The sequence below is a fragment of the Onychostoma macrolepis genome, chromosome 09, assembly GCF_012432095.1.
Source record: "Onychostoma macrolepis isolate SWU-2019 chromosome 09, ASM1243209v1, whole genome shotgun sequence".
NCBI classification, from domain to species: domain Eukaryota; kingdom Metazoa; phylum Chordata; class Actinopteri; order Cypriniformes; family Cyprinidae; genus Onychostoma; species Onychostoma macrolepis.
The window spans coordinates 19,195,836-19,219,881 of NC_081163.1; the positions used below are offsets into that span (position 1 = coordinate 19,195,836).

The 24,046-nt window shown below is 34.9% G+C and overlaps 1 long non-coding RNA gene across 1 annotated transcript in view; it reads left to right on the forward strand.

Annotated features, from left to right (window-relative positions):
* The window catches only part of LOC131547484 (uncharacterized), a 100,206-nt gene that overhangs the window by 64,699 nt on the left and 11,461 nt on the right, over positions 1-24,046 (forward strand). The gene's annotated exons all lie outside the window — the stretch shown is intronic.

Genomic DNA, 24,046 nt, shown 5'->3' on the forward strand with positions numbered 1-24,046 from the left:
TCCTCTTTTTTTTTTTATAGAGACTCAGTTGTTTTTATTATTATTTAATGAATACTAAAGAGCAGTATTGGAGTTTTGGAGTGGTTCATACAAGCAGTATTACTGTCAGCTTTAATTTCATGCTTAATCTTGAGGTCATATTAAAAAGACACATGCTGTTTTTTCATCTGCCCTTGTCATTTATACAAAAGAGTGAAATGACAGTGCGAGAAAGAAAGGATGAGAGGAGGAGAGCAGTACACAGAAGGGTGCACATGTCTAATGCAAGTAATGAGCAGAGAGAGGGAGTGAAAGGTAAAGGTCAGCAGTCTCTCTTGATAGTCTATGATGGTGGGACTTAACTAAATCTTCCTCCGCTTAATTTAAAAGTCGTTCTTTTGTAAAGTTGTCTGCCAGAGAAGGAGGATACTAAGTAGCCAGGAGATTTAGATGTCTGAAAAAACGGCGCAATATGAATGAAACTGAGTACACAGTCTTTTATGGGCCGTTAGATCTATTTCACGTTAAGAGCGCTTAAGCCTCTTTTGTTGGTTGCTAGAATCCCATCACTGATAAGCCGTGAGTTTGACCTAATCGTCTCTGTGTGTGTGTGTGTGTGTGTGTGTGTGTGCGCGTTCATGCACAAAATGAATGTCACAAGCAAACCTCCTTTGAGAACAGTTTTCATACACCAACTTTAGTCATAATGATTTATACCCAGACTCCAATGTGATTGTTTGGCCTTCAAGCTGACAGAACGTAATAACACACATCATGTGACGTCATTTCCTTGGCCAATCTGAACACAGAACCGCCATCACACACATTTTAGCACTGTACACTGTACTCTAGTGCTCAACAGGGTCATGTTTAATGACAAAATCGTCCTGAGAAAGAGCAGAAATCATTTATGAAAGACTGAAAAAGTGCTTTGCACTAGCTAGTGCACTTACTGTATTTGTGTGGGAAAGGATACGGATGAAGAGAAAAACTCTTGCTGGTAATCCATCTCTGACCTGGCCTTCACATCCAAAGGTTATTGGGTCTCTATCAAATCCTATCATGTATATTGCCATCCCACAATGCTCAGAGACGGCGCCGGCACCAATTGAAACAGTGTTTCTTTGTGTGTTTCCACACGAGATTAAAGACAGGGACATTATAGATGGGATTAGAGATGCTGTGTGTGTGAGCAGGAGATATTGCGCTTCAGTTACAGTATTTGAGGTTGGGCGCTAACGTTTTCCTGTGTGGCGTTTAACTCATACAACAGACAAAAACAGATCAATTCAGTGTTATGGCATCTAGCACTGTGGTTTGGAACATAAAAGCACTGACTCATGAACCATGGGAGAAATGTTTCTTTGGAAAGATGACTTGTCTTGGTTTGAGGAGCTTATGTCTGAGGAAATTAATAATTCGGCCTTCTTTTTCACTCCTACTCAAGCCTGGTCATTTGCTCTTGAGGGTCTCATTTGAGGTTGTATGAATTATTATAACATATTTTCTCAGTTGACTCATAAACATCCAGATGTTAATTTATGCATTCTCAATAAGAATTAATTTTATTTGTTTCATTAATTTATAGGAAAAAAAAAAAAACCCAATTAACACCTTGTTTCAATATTTCAACAAATGCTTTATGAAAATTAAAAAAAATACATTTTTACTTACCCTTAGTTTTTTTTTTTTTTTTCTCATACAATGAAAGTCAGTGGTGTCCAGTGTTATTTTATACTGTATGGACAACATATGTTCTTATTGTATAGACAAAATAACTAAACAAAACAAAAACAACAACAAAACAAAGAGTTAAAACAATCTTCAAAATATCTTCTGTTTTGTTCAGTAACAAATTCAAACATAGTTTATTGTGATTTAAATATATATATATATATATATATATTGGCTGTTACACATTTTACTGTGGAAATGCCATAATGCAGAGATGATACCATGGTAATATATTTTCTTATTACCTTTTAAAAGTTTGTGGTCAGTAAGATTTGTATTTAATTTTTTTCTCGATACATTAAATTTTATTAGCTTTAAATTTAATTATAATTTTACAATTTTACTTTTCAAAATATATTAAAATAGAGGAAGTTAATTTCAATAATATTGTTTTTACTGTTGTTGTTTACTTTTTTGGTTAATCAAGTAAACAAAGCCTCAAATAAGACAATTTTGAAAAGTTCTGTATGCTATTATAAAGAATATAATGGTATCTAAAAAGACAGTGTAGTGCACCTGCACATTTTTAGATGAACTATTATTTATTTATTTATTTTTTCATTGATTTGGTTTTCATGTCCATTCCACACTGGAATACAGAAGAAATACGGTAATAATGTGTGTAAATCAGGTTCTAGAAGGTTAAAAGTATTTTGGCTGCATCTGTTCTTGTAAGAGCAGCTCTGTGTGCCACATTAGTGAGAGGCAGAGCCACAGAAGGAGCCGTTGTCTTGACAGCCTGTCACCGTGGCGACCGAGCACATTCCAGGTTTGTTTCCTTTGATTCGGTACTCAGGGAAACGTGCATTATTAGTCAGAAGCTCGCAAAGCAGGAGGCTGCTGGTTTTATTTATGTCCATCATCATTCTCTATGAAACCAAGATGGATTAGTGTGCTAGTGTACTGAAACACAGCCCATGACAAACCTCAAAGAACCAGGGAAAGCTTTTAATGGCTGCAGGTGCACAATATAAGTTTAATGAATACTCTGGAAGAACACATAAATCCTTATGCACACATTTGCAAAGTGACAAGCATTGATTTCTCTGTAGGCTCATGGCTTTTGGACTCTTATACTCTCTAAAATGATCAAAGAAAATGAAGCTTTTTTTCTGTGGTGCTGATGGGCAATTTCTTATTCTCTTCATTGGTTAGATATCTGCAACAGTTTCTTGCATCAGTTTAATTTTCATGTCACTAATGAAAATAAATTCATTAATTTTTGCCATAGTCGTGTCATACTTTTGGAAATTATCACAGTATTGGTTAGGGATTTGCTTTGAGTTTCATAATTTGTTTAGGCAATATTTTATTTTATTTTAAATGTATTTATTTGTGGACTTTGGATTTATTGTCGTATTTCAGTGTGTTTATTTTATTTTTGATTCTTTTATAATTGTATTATTTTTTATTTAGATTTTTTTACTTGTTTTTATTGTTGTGATTATTTTTTATGATTATTTTAATTACTTTTATGTAAAGCACTTAAAAATAAACTGTGCCTTGCCTTGCCTTTTATTTAAATAATTCAACTTTTACTTAACTTAATTTATAAAAAAATGTAAATGTAAGAGTAAATCATTACATCTTTGCCAGTAAAGTAAGAAAAATAATTTATATAGTAATATATATTTCAAAATTATAATCCAAGATATTTTTTTCCTCTGGAGTACTGTAATCTTTACTGTACTGTACTGTAATGTTATTTATTTATGTATTTCAAGTAAACATTTATCAAGATCACCCATCCCATCTTCCCCATTCCTGTATAGACATTTTTACAACTTTGTAAAATTCATTTATTCAGCAAACCGTTTACGGTAGCCATTGGCTTCCATGTTGTTGTTTTTTTCCCATGGAAATCAATGGCTGTTTGGTTACCCACATTTGTCAGAATAATTTCTTTGTTTAGCAAAAAAAAAAAAAGGAAATTCATACAGCTTTTGAACAACTTCATGATGAGTAAACGATTAATTTTTGTGTGAGCTATCCCTTTAAGTTTAAAAGGATCCATCAGTGAAAATATTATGTTCACACACACTGTTCTCACCTTCCCTATGACATTCATATGGATGTTTCCACTTGTTATTGGTGAGCAATGCCATCACTTCATGAAGGGTCTTTCTACATGACCATTAGCGAAATATAGGCATAGATGTAGAGGGCACTTCAGTCAGTAAGCAATGTCTTGTGTGTGTGTCTTCGCCCAAGGAATGGGAAGATATTTTAAACTAGTTAAATGAACAAATGTGCATCCTCAGTGAAAAAAAAATACCATGGCAACTATTTTAGGTCAGCTGCTCTTTTTTATGCAGGAAACTCCACCGATGAGCTTGTCTTTAGATTAAAAATAATTTAAACCCATAATAAACTTTTTCAGACCAGTGAAATGAGGCTCTTTATTCTTTTCTTTCATGCTAACTTCATGTCACAGGTGAGCTACAGCAATTCTGAACACACAGGCTGCAGCATTTGAAGAAAAAAAAAAAAAAAAACACTGCCAGCAAGCCACCGACTCCCCAGGTTTCCGCTGTAGCTTATTATTTTCTGGCTGAAAAATGGAGAGGCTCTTTCTGAGGCAGCGCAGAGGGAACACTTAGGGCCCAAATGGGTCCTCGCTAAAACGACTTAGTGTATCTATCCCCTGCTGCGGCTGTCTTTCTCTCTCATTCGCTCACATATTCATATCTTAACACCGCAAGCACTGAACACTGACGCTTTTGAGAAGGAATTAGGGGAAGATTTAAAAAATGATACGAACTGGCTATAATTTCAAGTCTCTCCTAATGTTTTATTAATTCGTTCAGATAAAAGAATATGAATTGAGATGCTGTAACGACACCTAAAGTCCATACATTATGAAAATGGTTGGAGACGTTGTACACGTGTAATGAGGGAATATGAAAGAATCTGAGAGAGTGCAGGAGAGCCGGGACCTTTTAATGTGGAACTGAATGGGAGGTGGACTCTCTCTCTCATACACACACTCACACAAAGGTTTTGGCTCTTTGTATCTGGATGATTCAGTGGTAATTCTGGCTTCAGCTCTGAGAATCGGACACGTTCCCAGGCATGCCGCTCAGGAGGGTGTGAATAAATGAGACTCTCTCTCTTTCTGCACACGTTCAAATTCAAAAGCTTTGTGACAACCTCATTTATTTTCAGGAGTGAGTCCCCTAAGTTATAATTCCATGTGTGAATGGAATAAAAGAGTGACTCCTACTACTCCAAACTTGTTGGCAGTTTAACTCTTCTTTGTAAACAAAGAAAGGGTTCAAACAGCTTATTGTTTACAGTTTACCTGTTTTCTGTTTGTGCTATTTTTGTTCAAATTAACATTAAATAACAAAGACAAGCTAGTAGAACAAGACCTCTAGTAAAATGCTAAAAAAATAATGTTATAAATTACAAATTGCATTATCACCACAACAGTTGAACTGAAAAGCATGTGAATTTTAGAATATCTTCATTTCCGTTACATTTGCCAACAAGTAATGGTGAATCAGTTCACCAAAAGGATTTGTTTGGGTCTGTTCACTGAGTAATTTAGAAATATTTAAACCAGTATTTGTTCACTTTATTTGTTATGAGTAATTCATTGAATCATTCTACCAACTGATTCTTTAAACTGAAAGTTTAAAATTAACAAAGCATTTTCATTACAAATAATTGTATTATCATAACAGTTGAAGTGAACCATTAAACTTAAGAAATGTAAATTAATTTCAGAATATCTTCATTTATTTTTTGTATGTTCTTTTTCGTTTTGGTATGTCACTTTTTCTATAAAGAGCTTGTAGTGGTGACTCGAACCTTTTGAATCAGTTTATATGTGTTCCCTGATTCATTCAGAAATATTTACGCTAGTAAATGGAGACTTGGTTGGTTATAAATCGTTCATTGAATAATCTTCCAACTGATTCTTTACAATTAGCATTTTATTTGTTTATTTCCCCACAATTTACATCAGAGCAGATTTTTGTGTTTCAGCAGATTTTCATTTATGAACAAACTAAACAATGTAATAACGATGATCTGCTTAACCACTGAATTCGTCTGGTTCAGACTGAATAATATGAGTTGAATGAGAAAGATTTGTTCAAAAACACTGATTCGTTCACAAATTAAGCACCATTAATGGGCAGTGGCACTCAAGCTGACATTCACTTAAATCTGAATTGTTGTGAATAACAGAATGTTGTCATTCTTCTAAATAACCAGGATTAAGAGGAGCGATGAATGTTTTGCATTTAGTTGCAGTGTGTATGGCCTTGGTCTCTCCTCCTCTCCTCAGGCCAGAGAGTTATCCAGCTCATCTAATGAGGAAAAATGGTGATGTAATGGCGTAACAAACTCTGGCCCTTTACTCCACATCATCTGCGGGACTTCCAGCCCATGGAGCTCCAGGTTTAGCTTCACAGGTCTCTCACAGCCCATGAGCAGCATCAGTGCTGCACGAGTTCATTGTGTAGCGTTGTTTCACACTGGCGTGAAAGAACACAAACACTGGTGATCTTTTCTGTTTGTCTTCCACTGCTCTGAGTACAGCACAGCCATTAACGAAGTCCTGAAGTGTGTGGTCAGACGTTTAGAGGATACTATTGACCTTGAGCTGTGTGAGTGTGGGTTGTCTGGGAGCACATCTGTTCTCATTAGCCGTACATTGAAAGGCTATCTCAGAATGATAAATGAATACAAATTGATCACCAAAAAATCTTTCTGTAGTCCTGCACTGCTGGAATGTATAAAAATCATGATAAACAGATTGAAGAGAGTTTAAAGATTTGAATCAAAGTCAGTAGTGATAAATTAATGACAGAAAATGTATTGTACACATGGGTTATAATTTGTACATGGATTAAAAGAAAGCCCCCCCCCCCCAAAAAAAAAGAACATTCTAACATAATTTATTCATCTCATCTCACTTTTGCCTTTAGGGTTATTTATATTTTTTAAGCTTTAAAAACGCTCCAGTGCCCATTCAGTGTAAATGCATTGAAAAAAAAACCATCAGTGCTGTTAGAAATGTCTTCTTTTTGCCTTCATGGAAGAAAGTACAGTAAGTAATATGGGTTTTAAATGACATGATGTGTGATTAAATGATGACAGAATGGTCATGCACTGCTTAAAAGAGAATTAAGGCAAATTGGGGTTGTTCTTTTTAGTTTCCTCTTGTCTAAAGCATTTGAAGTCTGTATTGTTTAATTCGCTCAGAAACTAGTGGTAATCCATGTGTAAATTTCCCAATAGCAAACGTCCAAAGTCACACTGCGATAAACACAATCGTCTCAATTATAATCAGCACTGTCTAACGAAAGCAATTATTTTTCAGGCTGTAAATCAGTTGGAATCAGTCGGATTAATAAAAGTGTAATTAATATTAATGAACTGCAGTACTGTCAACAGGGGACCGCAAATTAAATCGAAGTTGAAAAACATAGCTCACATTGAGTTACACTCCATTTGTCTTCTGGTGAGAGAGAGACCTTTTTATACAGTACCATTTCAGTGTGCTATTATGAATGTGCATGCATTATAGCCTTAAAAAACATTTGCTAAGTAGTTGAGAAAAAGAAATTGAGAGAGAGAGAGAGAGAGAGAGAGTACAAATAGTAATATTGTGAAGTATTGCAATTTTAAATAAATTTTCAGTTTTATTGTAGTTTATAATGACTTTAAAAGTATTTGTTTTTTTGTTTTTTTTTCATACTTGTATATATGTATGTTTAAATTAATGCAACATTTGTTTGCATTTGTATGCAGTATTACCCATTGCTTCAATTTATACATTGACATTATTTTTAATGTTTTTCTCCTTTTTTTCATTTATTCTCCACCACTAACAAGATTCCTATTAAAAATTTCACCAGACAGTAAACAAGACAAGTAAACAACTTAAAAACCTTTATAGTTGACAGTACAACATGAAATTTCACAATTTTGCTGTGTATTTGGAGAAAGTTCAGTGATCAAAATCATAAGAATTCTATTCTATTTATTGTTTTATTATTTACTGCCATCTATATGAGCAGATTTTATTTTCATTCTTGTAGACTCTGAAGGGAATTGGTTTGACATCTGTGCAATTATATAATGGTCATTGCGGTCCCTTCAGAATGAGCTCTTGTACACACTTCTAATATGAACATTCCTACAAATGGCATCTCTGCCCTGTGTATTGGGTTCAAAATGTGTTTGGATCGCTGTGTATGGAACTGAGAGGACAAAGGCCATTTTAACTGAGATGTAGCTTCTTCCTAATGAAAACTTATGGGGTTTGCTGTTTGCTGAGTCTTCAGGAACCAACTGACCAATTAGGTCTCACAGGAAACCCCAAACACACAGTGCAGGTGAGCAATAAACAACAAACATTTCTGAACACATAAGACCCTGATGCAATTCTGTAAACAATTATATCTTTGTTGCATCATTGGCCCCCATGAGCCATAAACACAGTGGCTTGTAAAAACAGAAGTACAGTGCTGTCCATATTCCCTATGTACCAAGGTATTTCAGGGTTTCACAAGTAAAACTATATTGCTTATCAAATCAGATGTCTACATTTGATATGTCTGTCTTTATATTTTTCATTAACACATACATGAAGTCAACATTAATTGTCTCTAGCAGTCTGTTTTGCTTTTTTGAATTTTTGATTAGGAATTGACTGGGTGGTGAAAAAAAAAACATATTTTATAATAAGATTTAATTTAATAACTGGATTTTACCAATGAATTGTTCTTAACGAAACCAAAAACATTCCTTAAGGATATAAATTATGTCAAAAACAAAACGATATGAGATGGCATAAAAACGTTTAAAAAGTGTCCAGCTTGCATTAGAATTAAAATACAGAGGTTGAAGTTTGGTTAAGGTTAAGATTAGTAAATAGTCCGGTGCACATTTTATCCCACACCATCTAGAGAAAATCCAAACTGTATGCCTGCATCTGTTTTCATAATGTAACACATTTTCTTTGCTCCGCTTTCATATTCTCTGTGCTTCCATCAGCTCATCTTGGATTCTCTAATCACCCCCGTGATGCCTTTATCCTGACCCATCACCTCTACAAAATTAAAGTCCCCCTTTTCCATCTTCCCGTGCCTGTGTCATCAGGCATAGAGAGGGCACGGCAATCGGCGGGGCAGTCCTGTTTGATTTGATTGTCTTCTGGATTGATTTGAACGCATGCAGGAGTTCAAGTGTGATCCAGGGGCTCATCTTGCCATGTCGTGTGAAGTTTGTCAGCTGGAAATCACAGTGTCAGGGCCGATGTTCCCCTCAGGGGATGGAAGCAGATGCATAGGGCAGCCCTGGTGGGGTATATTGATGGAAAATAAGTGTATGCATGTTGAAGAGGAGGAGCAAAGATGTCAATGTATGTGCAAATATTAGTGCGATGCTACAAAAGTTGAATTGAAGAACCGGCTTTCTTTCAATTCATGAGTGTGAACTGGAATTCAACTGACCACACCACATATCTGTCTGTCTGTTCATTCATTCACTCTTTTGTTCTATTAATCATTCTGTCACTGGATTCTTTATGATTTTCAATGGCACACAACCCTGGCAGATAATCCAAGGATGTTGGTACTGATTGCATAGATGACAAGTAACAAATAAGTGTGTGAATGAACATGCTCCCACTAGAAGTAAATGATGACTTGAGAGTAGCTTCACATGACAAGGGTTATCTGCAGTGCAAGTGTTATCTATCAAATCAGACCTAGGAGCTGCTTGATTTAATCTGAACATGCTGTTTATTGTTGCAGATACTCGACAGCAAGCATCAAAGCAAGTGTAGGATCTTCTATCTAAACCTCTCTTACTTTAGTACAATCTTGCACGCTGATTAATTACGGGATGTGCAGCCGCCTCTGGTTTGACGGGAATGTAAATTTGGGGCTTAGTATCTAGGAGTGCTGTGGGTTAGTGTGATGTATGTCTGCGCTGGAGGTCTCCGTCCATGGCCGGCACCACATATCAAAAGAACAACCACCTCTGTTCCTCGCTATAGACTGTTCTGGGCTCCTTCAGAGCACTTTTGTAGAAAACATCATTGCTTAAGAGCTTACCCTGGCTAATATTTTATTATATTCTGTCTCCTGCACTGTAAAAAATAACTGTAATTTTAACTGTAAAATTCTGTAAAAACCCTACGGAAAAAAAAACTGTTAATGGGTTAACAGTAAGTTCCCGTACTATATACAGGAGAAAACTGTAAAAGATCTAACCAGACATTTCATGTAATTTTACAGTAAAATGCTGTTAATTGTACAGTTTTTAGAAGCAAAAAACAACAAATCAATGTATAATTTACAGTCAACAACTGTAAACTGATATCCCCAGAATTCCACATTTTTGACACTCCACATTTTAATGTATTTTGTTAAAATAATCATGTTTTTTTAATAGTTTTTGTTATCAGTTATGTACATTTGGGCTTTGTGTTACATCTTCTGTTGTTTAATTAAAGTTTATTGCATTATTTAAGTATCATGTGTGTTACCATGATGGTGTTTTGTGTTTGCATGAATGACTCTGTGCACCTTCTATATATTAGTATATACTTCTGCTTGTGGCGAAGCTACTGGTGATGATCTTTGATTCTTCATGTGGCTTTCTCTTTTACCACCTGCATTATTATGGTGGTTGTCAGTATGTTAAAGGTACAAAACAGATTTTAATAGCAGTGTGCGTTGTTGAATTTACTGGTTTACATTCAAATTTTCTCGTTTGTAAATTACAGTTTTATACTGTAAGATTTACAGTTTTTGGCCGTAAATGTCTTTACAGTTTTTTTTTTTTACAAAATTATTCTGGCAACCACAGCTGGCAAAATTATTTTGTAAAAACTACAGATTTTTTTTTTTTTTTTTTTTTACAGTGTGTGCATTCCTCTTTAATATCTTTTTCTTCTTTTTTTTCCCACAGTTTAATGCAAACTTCAGAACATATACAGACATAGGTTGGCCCCAAAATGTATTTAGACACTTATGGTTAAGTGTTTGAATGTCATTGAATTGCATAAGAAAATATAACAAATTTGCCTTTTATTCTAAAGGGAAAATCTTTTAGAGAACGTTTTCACTAAATAACAAGTGAATTTTCTTTTTCACACAAAGTGTCATATGGACCACTTATGGTGCTTTTTAGCATTGGATTAGATGAGAAAATATCACGTGACATTTATTTTAAATGAACAATTAAATAAAAAAAATATAAATTATTTTGGAGAAAATTGTCCGAAAAAAATAATAAATAAACAATGTTGTCTGTTCCTCACACAAAGGTCCAGATTTACTAACAGCTTGCACCAGAGCAAACCATTTTTTTTTGGCATTAAAATAACACTGTCAAGATTTACTAAAGACGTGCAGTTAAGAATTAGCTATTTTCAGTTATTTTCACATCTGACCTTATTGAATATGCTTTTGTAGTTTCCCTTTCAGACTTTCAGATGCAAAAATTTATGGGACGAGAGTAGTAAAATGAATCACGCAACGCGATTTACTAACGCTTGCGCTCAACAAATTGCTGGTATTTGGGCCATTATTTAACGGCCCAAAAAATCATGTCTTAAAGCAGGCGGTAATTTGCTCTGCTCTTGGTAGATTGTGCTGGTAATTATGGAAATGATCTTGCTGAGTCTGTGTGCATTGTCAACAATGTTCCCCTCCCATTGGCGCTTTTATGGAATTGCACTCTAACGCTAATTTGCCCTGTTTAGTAAATCAGTCCCAAAGTATGTTATGGTACCACTTTTATAGTTTTTTATGTTATTTATTTATTTTCATTTTACATTTTACACTTTTCATTGAGTTCATTACATGGAAAAGTGCAGCATGGAAACCCTGCTAAATATCTTCTGTTGTCTTCATGTCTTACACAACAATAAGAGGGTGAGTAAATGATTACAGAATTGTTATGTTGGCTCGAAATGTTCTTAAAAAAGAACTATTATAAGCTATATAAACTATTATAATTGAATATAAGCATTATTTTCAAGTGAAATGTTTGACAAAAAAAAAATTGTTTAGGTTTTAACAATAAATATACTGTTTAAAATGAATATAAAACATATTTGGACCCTTACTAGTTGCTAAACGTTAGTGGATCATGTTCATAGCTGAATTACACCTGTGGTTACTCTGCTAGGACTTGAAGAGAACTGACTTCATATATCTATTAAAAATGACCTTGGAACGAGTTGATTAAAAGTCACTGAGAAAAAAGGCTCGGATTGAAGTGTCCAATTACACTTCAGAGCCACTGTTCACATCAGATACCCATCCTGCTGTTTCATCTGTTCTGTCAGGTTTTATTTTTTTGGACAGTGTCTCCCGGCTCACACAGTATTGATATAAGGGATTGGCTTCCATGTAGTTTTTGGCTCAACCTAATGGGTGATAAACCAGATATTAAAAAGGAGTCAAGTAAATCTTTTCCTGGAGAAAAGCAAATCTCAGGATGATCATAACATTGGGTGATGTATTGGAAGTAGTGAAGTTATAATAGCTGAACAATCACTCTGAAAATGTATTTTTTCCCCACCCAATAACAGACAAAATGACAGAATGTACGGAAAGCAGACTGACTTATATGCGCAGTCACACGCACACACACACACTGGTCACTCACTATATTAATATATATATACACTAAAGTAAAGGTCATCAACCCTCAAAATACCAGGAAAAGAGAAAAATCCCTCTGCGTTCTCTTTTATTTCTGTTTGATATGTATTCACCGAATACTCTTTCCGAGTCTCTGACCTTATCTGAGATGTGGGCCTCCGACGCACCTGATGGAGAGCAAATTCATTTTTAGAGAAGCATGCTCTAATATGTTAAGTTAATTCCAGTTAAATGTCAAATGCAGTAGCGGTTAGGGCTGTGCTTTACCTCTGCGCGCCTCTGAACAATCTGGACTATGTAAAGCACCGCTGATATTGATCGTTCTTCGTAACTTAACCTTCGACTCCATGGAATGGCTGATTTGTGGGCTGAAATTGTTTCGTGCCCTTTGCTGTTGTTTAAAATGTGCGGCGACGAGAGTTTGGCGTGCGTCACGTTGACCCGTCTGAACCTGTAAGCAACATGCTCATTCAAAACAGTTTCCAGTCCAGCGTGATGTTGACAAACTGCTGTCTCGCTGTTTGTGTTTTCCAGGTCATTTTCAAGCTGGTTTAGTGGCAGGGGAGAGCAGAGGTGCTTGTAACACTTTTTTTTTTTTTTTGGTCTAACTGCGAATAATAACCCTGGGAGATTTGGTCCTAGAGATCTCAGTTTTTAACAAAAGGTAGCCACATCAATCTACTACAAATATCAGCTGCTTTTATATTCCTTTAATGTATTTTATATACTTAAATTGAACGCTTATTAGCAGCATCACCTTATAATGTTTAACCATGTCTGTGATAATGAATAAAATTTGAGTTGTATGTTTACCCACAAGTTTCAAGTTGGATGTCAGACTTCAAATGTTGCTCTTTTGCACTTTACCAGCTCACCAGCGTGCATGCAGGTGTATGATGCTCAAATGGTGGCAGCTTGGGGTGATATGAAATATTAATATTTTAATACTGATAAACACTTCTCCAAACGTTTGACATGTTTTTCAGCAAGAGCTACTTTCTGGCTGCTATTATAGCTGGTACAGGCTAAAGGTTTTCTTTTTCAGCTTATTTTCAGCTTGATTTTATCTACTGAAAATGACAGAGAAAATGCATCAGGCCTCGCAGACTTAAACTGCAGCCTTTTTCAGAATGTATCCTGAAATCTTTCATTCCTTATGTTTCATTTCAGTGTAGGTTGGTTTTACTAGGCTTTACAACTTTTTTTTTTTACCTTTACATTTAATCATTCAGCAGATGCTTTTATACACATGAGGACAATAGAAGCAATTAAACCAACTAAAGGAAAACAATATGTGAGTGATGTGGCAAGTCCCAGTTAGTCTAAAATGGTATACATAGCATTGCTTATTTATTTATTTTAATTTTTTCATAAATAGGAAAAATTAAAAAAAGTATAATAGAAAGTGCTAGTATTAGTTGGTCAAGTGTTGATTCACTTTGTATACCCTTTTTATACAACCAACCAACTGCCATTTCACATGGTACAGCAAAGCCTGGAAATATGTAAAGATTAAACTTTATAGATCTTTACATCAGGGGTCTTAACTCTACTTAACAACACTTTGAAACTTTGAAAATATCACCTCTGATAACGTCACTATTAATCAATAATGTAGAAACATTTATTTTCCGTGAAGGTGCTTTGGAACATGCAAGTGCTATACAAATAAATTGAATACAAAAAAATGTAAAAAAATTATATATATATATATATATATATATATATATATATATATATATATTTTTTTTTTTTTTTTTTTTCGCAAGGATGCAGTACATTGTTAAAAAAGTAAAGACATTAATACAGTTGCAAAAGACTTTTATTTTAAATAAATGTTGTTGTTTTACATTTTACATTAATCAAAGAATCTTGAAAAAAAGTATCAGCTTTGCCATCACAAGAGTAAATGACATTTTAAAATATATCAAAATAGAAAACAGTTATTTTAGATTTAAATAATATTTCACAATATTTGTATTTTTTACAATATTTGTATTTTTGATTAAATAAATGCAGCCTTGGTGAGCCTTCTTTCAAAGATATTAAACATTTTATTATTCTAAACTACACTGTAGTGTATATACTGTATAACTGTAATATTATTCAATAGTATTATATAGATATTTTAAATTTTTGCATTTTGTTTTACATGCAAATTCACTCACTTACCACAAAGTAAACATACTGATCTCACACGTCCATGGAAATACATCTTTATGGATGAAGTTACTCAAGAACCTCCCGTTTCCACCCTTGTCTCTGTAGATCTCTCCCTCTCCATTACGATTATCTTTTTTCACCATTATTCCTCTTTCCAGTTGTCCTCCCACCCTGTTCTCTCCTCCCAGTCACTCGCCTTGTTATCGTTGGAAGCACCAGGCCTGTTTTTGTGACCAACAGAGTCGGATGGAATTTTGGCGGCCGTTCACTCCAAACACACAAGGCCTTGGCGCATGTAATTAATGCTCAGCAAACACCATCCAGAAAAGAGAGAGCGTGGAGCGGTGCAGGGCCGGGTGAGAGAGGAGGAGCAGGGAGGTTAGCTCCCAGATGGTTGACTTGTCTTTCATCATTTCCCTTTTTATTTTGGAAATCCTTTTTGTCGTGACAAACAATGGGCAGAATGGAGTTTGTGTGTTTGTGATATGTGTGTATATGTGACATTAGAGTTGCTTTGCTGTCCTCGTCTGTTACGCGGACTGTCTGCTAGCGACTCGCTCCGTCAGGGAATTCTGGGCTTCCAGATGTTCTGTGTCGAAGGTGTCCACAGGCTTGACAGGCTGCGGCCACTGTTTGTTGTGCAGACACTTCAAAGCATTCTTCTTCTGTCTGAGATGGACAGCATATGCCACCGAAGCCCCTGAGCGATATGCAAAATTTGAGGATGGAAGCAGGATAAAGCTTAGATAAAGCTAAAATTATATTTTAAATATATGAACTGTAACCACTGGTATAGTTCAAGGTATAATTGTCTACATAATAGTTCAACCAAAAATGTAAAATCTGTTCAACATTTACACACCTTCATGTTCCAAACCCTCATTCATTCATTCGTTCATTCATTCGGTGAAAAAATCTGCTCTTTTCTATGCAATTATTGGAGATTGAAGCTTTGACACATACAAAAAAGAAAAACACCATAAAATATATATTTTTAAAAAATACATTTATGATACTTATTATAAAAATATCATCATACCATAAAATAAAAATTGTGTCATCATGTTAATCCACAAACTTTTTTTTTTTTTTTTTTAAAAAGGGTAGTGATTGCTCTTTTCCATGGAGTCACTGACTGAAGCTTTGTCACCAAAAATGACACAAAAGCACCATAATATACAGTATCATAAAATGTTTAAATCATTATTTTATGATATTTTTTATTATAAATATGTCATAAAATAATGATTATTTTTTTATACAGTATTTTTTCTTATTGGAGAAAAAAGCTTTGTCACTAAAAAGGACACTAAAACAACATAAAATTATAATAAAAGTAGTAAATAAACATAATTATATTTTTATATCATAAAATATCATATATCCCTTGAAAATTTTGACATCTACCCTACTTTTGTATCTTTTTTGAAGATTTTAAGTCCCCAGTCCCTATTGGGTGTAATTGTCTAATTGTATGGAAAAAAAGCAAAATAATATGTGGTTTGCACTGAAATTTAAAAACAAAATAATAATATAGTCACTCGTTTTAGACCTAATGTACTGCATGGCTTATTGGCTTTACTTACAAGAAAGTTTACTTCCTTTAACAGTTTATTTTACTTTTCAGTCTGAAACATCATTACAAACAAGTCAAAATAAGCAAGCTAAAGCACCTTTGCCTTTTAGCCTGTTGTTGCCTGAAACACTTAAGAATTGAATGCTGTCTTAATCAATCAACTTGTAATAGCTGGTAGGACAATATGAGAGGCCTGACTGACCCTACTGACCTGTAGTCATTGAACCATGTTTCACAGAACTGGAAATGTGTCAAGCGTATTAGCATAATCAAATGAGAATCTTTCTTTATTATGATAAGTAATTGAATAATTACTTCTTTCGTTCTTACTTTGAGCCAATTGACCCCCATTAACATTGACTCTTGAGACAGTAAGAGTCATTTTTATCTCGCTGACAATGGGCTCGACTAATCCTGCAATTACAACAATGTTAATCACTCACACGCTTTCACACACACACACACATACACACACACACACAGGCGAACACATTGAGAGGAAGTGGATGTTGACAGCTCTCTTAGCCTCTGACATTTAAACAAACTCTCAAAGAGCTGTTCACACATGCATGCGCGCACACACACACACATACACACAGTTGCCACTTGCATAAAAGTACCGTGAAATATTATTCAGAGTACCTTGGAATACAATGACTATACCATGTACTGTACAAATATTTGAATCATTCAGTATTATAGTATATATCAAATTATATACCAACACTATGGAAGCCTGTTTACGCCTCAGGATGAAAAAATAAAACAGGTAATTGCAACCTTTTATCTCATTTATCTCAGACTCTCTTTCTCGGAATTCTGAGTTTATGGGTTTATATCTTGCAATTCTGTTTTTGTTTGTTTTTTTTAATATAATTTATAACATTATATACTGTATGTATGTATGTATATGTATATATATATATATATATATATATATATATATATATAGGGGTATAAAAATAGGTACAGTAAATCTCACAATTTTAGAATTTTCTTCTTAGAATTGTGAGTTTTATTTTTTTATTCTTTTAAGATTATTAGAAGCTCCATACATCACTTTACAATGGTACCACAACAGTACTTATTTGTAAAGAGAATGCACACATTTTGAGGGGTCCAAAAATCCACATTAAATGTCTAGGATTCAAAATCTAATTTAAATCTGGAAATTAAGAATGTTTCTGAATTTAAAACAACAATATTAAAGATAAAATAAATAAATACAATTCAGCTCTTTCTGCACATTAATGAAATTTGAGACCTTTGGATCATCTCAAAACATGCTGAAGAACATGATCACCAGGTTTAACAGAAACTTTTGTTTTACTTCAGTTTAGCTCACTCAAATTGTTATTCTGTTAATACAATCTGTCATGGAATAAAAAAGAGAAGTCTTAAATTAGAAAAATGCAAAATAAAAGCATTTTCACTAGTTGACTTATGTGCCCCACTGTCTGTCTTGTACATAAAAATGAATAAATAAGTCGTATAAATGTGTGGGAGGTACACACCAGATTTTTCTTCCGCCCTCAAAACAGAAATGCACTGATGTATGTGGCGTAAAAAGGATTTGTCTCAATTCTTCAGGGAGAGAAAAACATTCGTCTCCATCTCAATTAGTATTGGAGAGACTGAGAAGCAGTGTTTTGAGAGGGTGACATCTTTATTCATGTGTGCATCACTGTGATTGGCATGGCCTCCAGACATGATTTCTCCTGCTCAGGAAGCCAGCCAGATGTTATTGATATTCACAAATGTCTTAAATTTGCATCTGAATGCGTTCTCTACTCAGACCGATATTACGACATGAACGAGAGCCATGGCATTAGGTTCAAGGTGACGTGGGATCAGAGAACAACCGGATGTGAGCTTTGTTTATTGTGAGTAAACTGTGTGTGTGTGCATTTCCTGTGGCATCTCTGATACTTGCTTATGTGCATATGCAAAAGGGTTGTCTGTGAACATGCAGTGCATTTGTAAAGGTGTGTAGTGTGTATCTATTAATGCATATACTGTTTGCATGCAAAGATGTGAACTGTGCACTCTTTACTCCTTTGGGAAGTATGGAAGTGTGGGTGTAGTTTTACACATCTGTCAATCAGCCTATCGTTCATTCTATTTATATAATTATTAGAATGATTTCTGAAGAATAATGTGACACTGAAGACTGGAGTAATGGCTGCTGAAAATTCAGCTTTGCATCACCGGAATAAATTGCATTTTAAAATATATTTAGTAGAAGAAATAAAATAAAATAAATAAAATGTAACAATATTACTGTTTTTACTGTATTTCATCAAATAAATGAATGGGGGGGGGGGGGATTGGAAAAACAATAATGTTGTGTATAAAATTCACTTCCATTTGTTTGAAAATTTTGATGCCCTAGAAGCCAGTTTGAAAGAAGTTTCCTCTGCTTTAGATTTCATAATTTATAACTTTCGTAACACAGATCTGTGAAAGATTTAGTTATGTGCCTTCTCACAGTCTTCAGCAATACTGATGACATGATGCAGCCCGCTAATACAGGAAGTGGGGAAATCTGAGCCCTGCCCAATCAGCAATCATGCAAATTGATGATGAGCTGATTGAAGATAGAGGCTGTGTTCTCACAGAGCAGATTTTACAGAGCACATGAGACAACATGATCAAAGAGTTCTTGATTAAGCAGTAAGTTTTATTGATTTTGCCTTTGCTGCACACTCTACTACTAGGAACCTTAATTGAAAATATAGTATTGTGCTGAGCATCAAGAACAGATAACAAGAGATTCATGCATTATGAAATGAAGGTTTTGGTTATTGCTTGTAAAGTTAGGGCATTTACATCGACCTACCATCAACCCTAAGCATTTAGATGAAACTACTTCCTTTTTCTTTCTGTGGAACACAAAAGATGATGTTTTGAAGTTTTCAGAATACACTGAAATACAGTGGACCCATTTGACCTTCATTGTATGAATAAAAAACACTGAGTCATGTTCCACTAATGAAAGAAAGCCATACAGGTTTGGAAAGATGTGAGGGTGAATAAATGATGATTTCCTTGGGTCAGTGTTCTGGATCTATGTTTTGTATTAAGCCCAAACCCCTGATACAAATGTAGATCCACATTCATAACACATTAAGCTAATTATAAATGCTTCAACACCTGTACTTCTGTCAGCACCAGCTACTACTGTATTCAACAACTTCAACAACTGATTGATAGTTCACTAATTTGTGCACATATCCAGATCAACTTCTTTGCATCCCTCAGAAATAACCCACAAATTTGGCATCAATACCACTATGCTCCATCAGTTGAGCTACCAGATTAATTATAGGATAATTCATTCATTTATTATTTCCTTTGGTGTCTGTTTGAAGGCCGATCTAGGATTGAGCTGTACGGTTTATATAGATTTAGCTTCCAAAAATCTTAACTGACAGCAAACCACCCAATAAGCTATTACTGTTCCTCTCAGCACCTACCAAAATATTTAAGAATGAACTATAATTATGGGTAATGGACTTAGTGTAATATTTACAGTTACATGAGCAAATTAAAAAGTCATGAATACTCTTTTCGGTTCCAGTTTTTCAGCGCTTTTGACCGCCGAAATCTTTCATGCAGTTTATGCGTATGTGTTTGATTAGCAGTCGATGCCAAGCTCATATGATAGAGTCTCGTGCTGACCCGAGGTCAGTTTTTTTTATGCGCTATAGTTCATTTACGACTTGAACAGTGTCGGCATGCTGCGTTAATCTTGTGTTTTCTCAGCGGTGTGTGCCAATGTTAACATTAATCCTGATTAATCCTCATTACCCCTAAAAGCGCTGTACCCTAACCCCTCCGTCCTGCCCAACCAGACACGTCCATCAAACCCTGGTGCCGTTCCTCGCCTTCGATCTCCTGCGCTGAACATCGCCAGCTAATCAGCTAGCATAAATAAACTGCTCAGCCAACTCCTAGCCTCAGCTATTTCCTCAAGGAGCGAACAGTTCAAATGAACGGAAAGGATTTGTATTTCTCTCCAAGTAAATGGAGAAACTGCAGTGTTTGATCTCTGCTTGCCTCTTGTTTGAAAGAAATCTCCTCCAAGTACTGTAGATCCATTTATCGATTAATTTTTTAGCACCACTTAAAAAACTGTTTCAATAAAACCCTCTAGGTACAACAGCATCTTAGGGGTTATTAAACATGATATTGTATGCGTAAACCGCTTACGATAGAGAAATAGGAGGTGTGGTTTGGTTTCACCAAACTTCGACTCACTGGAATGCACTTCATTGAAGCGGTGGAATGCCTCATATTCCTCGACGCCCTCCCATCACTCTCTCCTCCCTCTCTTATTTTCTCTGTTCCGCTTGGCTTCCATTAATATAGGGCCCATCTGGCTTTCCAGGGGATATTTAAACAGAAACCCCATCAAGGGGTTCAGTCAAAGCCATATGCTGCTGCTTCTACTGTACACAGTGGATGAGGAAAAGCATTTAATCAATGGTGATTGAGAGGTTAAAAAACCTGTGTGCTCAGCATCTCCCTGCAATGGCTGGAGAACACGGACAGATTTGCTGTCAAACTGACTGAGACATGCGAAGTCTTGGAGATTTGCTTCTAATATGATGGTTATGAAGTGTCCTTTGAGCTGAACATACAATGACAAAGCTATTGTGAAAATTCTGTCATCATTTACCATTTAGAGATGGAAACTCGAGACACTCTTAAGTCGCAAAAAATTTTACTTGGACTCATGAATAACTGACTGGAGACCTGAACTGGACTTGAAGGCACAAGTCATTGCCGGTTATGTTCTCCCTTTAATAGCATCAAACACCAAGTTTTTCTATTCATTCCTCATTCATTCATTCATTCCTATCAATATGTACCACTGAAGCAAGTATCACAACAATTCTTCTCTAAACACACTGAGTCCGCATTATTGAGAAGCATCTAAGGCATGCATGTTCATCACCCCACTGGAAATGTGTCACACAATATAACATAAGCTTAACTTGGGATAATCTTTATGTCATTTAATTTAAAATACAATTCAGTGTTTCTCATTAATCACCTACTCTGATGGCCGCCACAGTTTCATAATGTCTCATAATAACATAAACTGCCTTTGAAGTTATTGCTTTGGCAAAGCATCTGTCAAATGAACAAAAATCAAAAGCGTGATATGGCTTAGCGTCCTTACCCCATTGCGAAAAGACTTTGACTTTGTGTCAAATTGAAGCGCTCATGTGATCAGCTTGTGATTCAGGGACTCCGGTGTATCAGTTCAAGTCAATGCAGTGAACTCAATCTCTGTATGTGCTGTGAGTTAAACGGAAATTTGGGAACGCAACGGGCACCAGTTACACATTATTTTCACATTTGCATAATTTCCTTTTTTTTGTAGACAGATTATTATAGTATTTAACCAGATTTGTTACAATACATTTTTATACGTGGTTTCACTGAAACCACAGGTTTCCTCCAAAAAAAAAAAAAAAAATCAACTCTATGGTTTAACTCTAGCAAATGTAGAAATTAAGACAAAAATATTATAGTTTTCCTATTGTAAAATTGAATAATATAATTGTTTTCATTTACATTTACAGTATTTTACATTGCAGTTGTATTACAGTAGTAATATATTACTGCATACTACTACTAATATAAATAAAAAAGTATAATTATTATATTTTAATTGCTTAGTTATTGCTAAAAATATACAATAACAATAAAGACTTGAGATTTGGCTTGGACTTAGACCTCAAAGACTTGAGACTTGACTTGGACCTGGACCTTAGGGACTTTTGAACATGTCTGTCATTTACTCACCCTCATGTCATTTCAAACCTTTATGAGTTTGTTGCAAGAAAAATAAATGTTTTGAAGCTTTTGTCAACTGGGGCCAAAACATAAAAAACATGATTTTTTTTTTTTTTGACATTTTGTGTTCTACAGAAGAATGTCACACAGGTTTGGACTGACATGAGAGTTAGTAAATCATGCTGATTTTCATTTGTGGGTGAGCTGTTATGTGTTTATATGTTCTGAGGTCATGGTCATGAGCTACTTTTTGTTTCTATACAGTGCTAAAGAGGGTTTGTAAATGTCATGGATTAGATTTGACTGTATTTACCCCCTGACAAAGAGATGAGGGTTATTTTGCCCCATGCAGTGAGTTGGAGACCATATGGAATATGTTTTTCTAGAGGCATTCGTAAGAGTGACCTCATTTAGAGATCTCGGCCGCAAAGTATGTTGAGAAAACAGAGTCCTTTTCAGTCTTCCATCTAGGACGATGGTTCTCAACCTTTTTACTCAAAGGCCGTCCATATAAGGTAAGAAATGATTGGTATCTCTGCTGCAATTATGTCAAAACTGTTAATCAAAAATACATTAAAAACAGTAATACCGTGAAAAGTTATTACAGTTTAGAAGAACTGTGTTCTATTTTTGTATATTTTTAAGGTAAATTTTCCTGTGCTGGCAAAGCTGCATTTTCAGTATCCATTACTCCAGTATACTGTCACATGATTTTACAGAAATCATTCTAATATGCTGATTAGGTGCTCAATAAATATGTCTTCTTATTAGCTATATTGAAAATATTGAAACCGGGATACATTTGTCAGGATTCTCTGTTGAATAGAAAGATCAATAAATGTATTTATTTATTTATCGATTGATTGAAATCTATCGTAACATTATAAATGTTTTCACTTTTGATCAATTTAATGCATCCTTGCTGAGTAAAAATCATACTAACCCCAAACTGTAGCCTATGCATGCAGTTTCTCTTTCTGTACCTGACAGACGTGTAACTGTGTTCAACATGCAGCCTGGCATCAGAGATAAGAGGTCCACTGTCAAATGGCAGACTGGACAGGTCATGGTGGATCTTGGTCTCCTCAAACGTCAGATAGCTGTATGTGCGCTCCATTTCCACTCGGAGATCTTGAGGGTGCACATGTGTATGTCAAAGAGACAGTTTGTGTCCCAAAAGCAGTTCAGGAGCACCGTGACAGTTACTCCGGCTCTATCCGTATGACCAGCGGAGATTATCTTTGACTCCAGCGGTGATAAACTCAGACGGGTCTGCCTGCTCTTTCTATTTTATCAAATTTTCTCTCATTTTTCCCCCAAGTTCCTCAAGTCACGCCACTTTAAGCCAAAGCATGTAATTTCTAATATATTGAAAGTTGCAGGTATATTGCACCATCATTGGACCATTCTTTGAGAACGCTTATGAGAAAAATTATAGTGCAAAACACCACTTGGCACTTTCCACAGATAGGCTACAAAACAGGGATTCTCTTATACTCTCATTATTATTTATTTATTTATTTTCTTTCAGTAGACCAAATGTTATTAACATATTTGTTTTCTTTAAAAGTTTATCTATTTATTTAATTTACTTGTCATCCTGCCATGTTGGAGAAAGAGTTTAAATAATCTTGATTTTGTGGGTGTCAAATTTTAAGGACTGCTATTAGTTTGTATATTTTAGGGATATTCATTTCTGTCAATTTTTTCTGGCCGACTATGTACACATGCTTATAAATAAACAAATGAATGAATGAATGGATAGTTGCATGTGTCAACATGCCCCCATGAGTTAACAGATAGCTTATTTTACCATAAAGCAAAAAGTAAAACATTTTATTAATCGGTCAACATTCTTACTTTAATTTAATGGTTAAATTGTCAATTTGAGCATCCCTAGTTTGCTTATTTATTTATTTGACAAGACAAAATGACAAAATATATATAGTTTTTCTATTATAATTATTTTTATTTTTTACTATAATGGATTCAACATTAATGTAGTCTATAAAAATGTACATATGATTTTAATTTCAGATAGAGTTGAAAAGGGAGGTACTTTTATTTTATAAAAAAAAAAAAAAAAAAAACAGGGCACAAAAATACCCTGATGGTGGAAAGTGCCACTTCCACTTTGTCCATGTGAGTG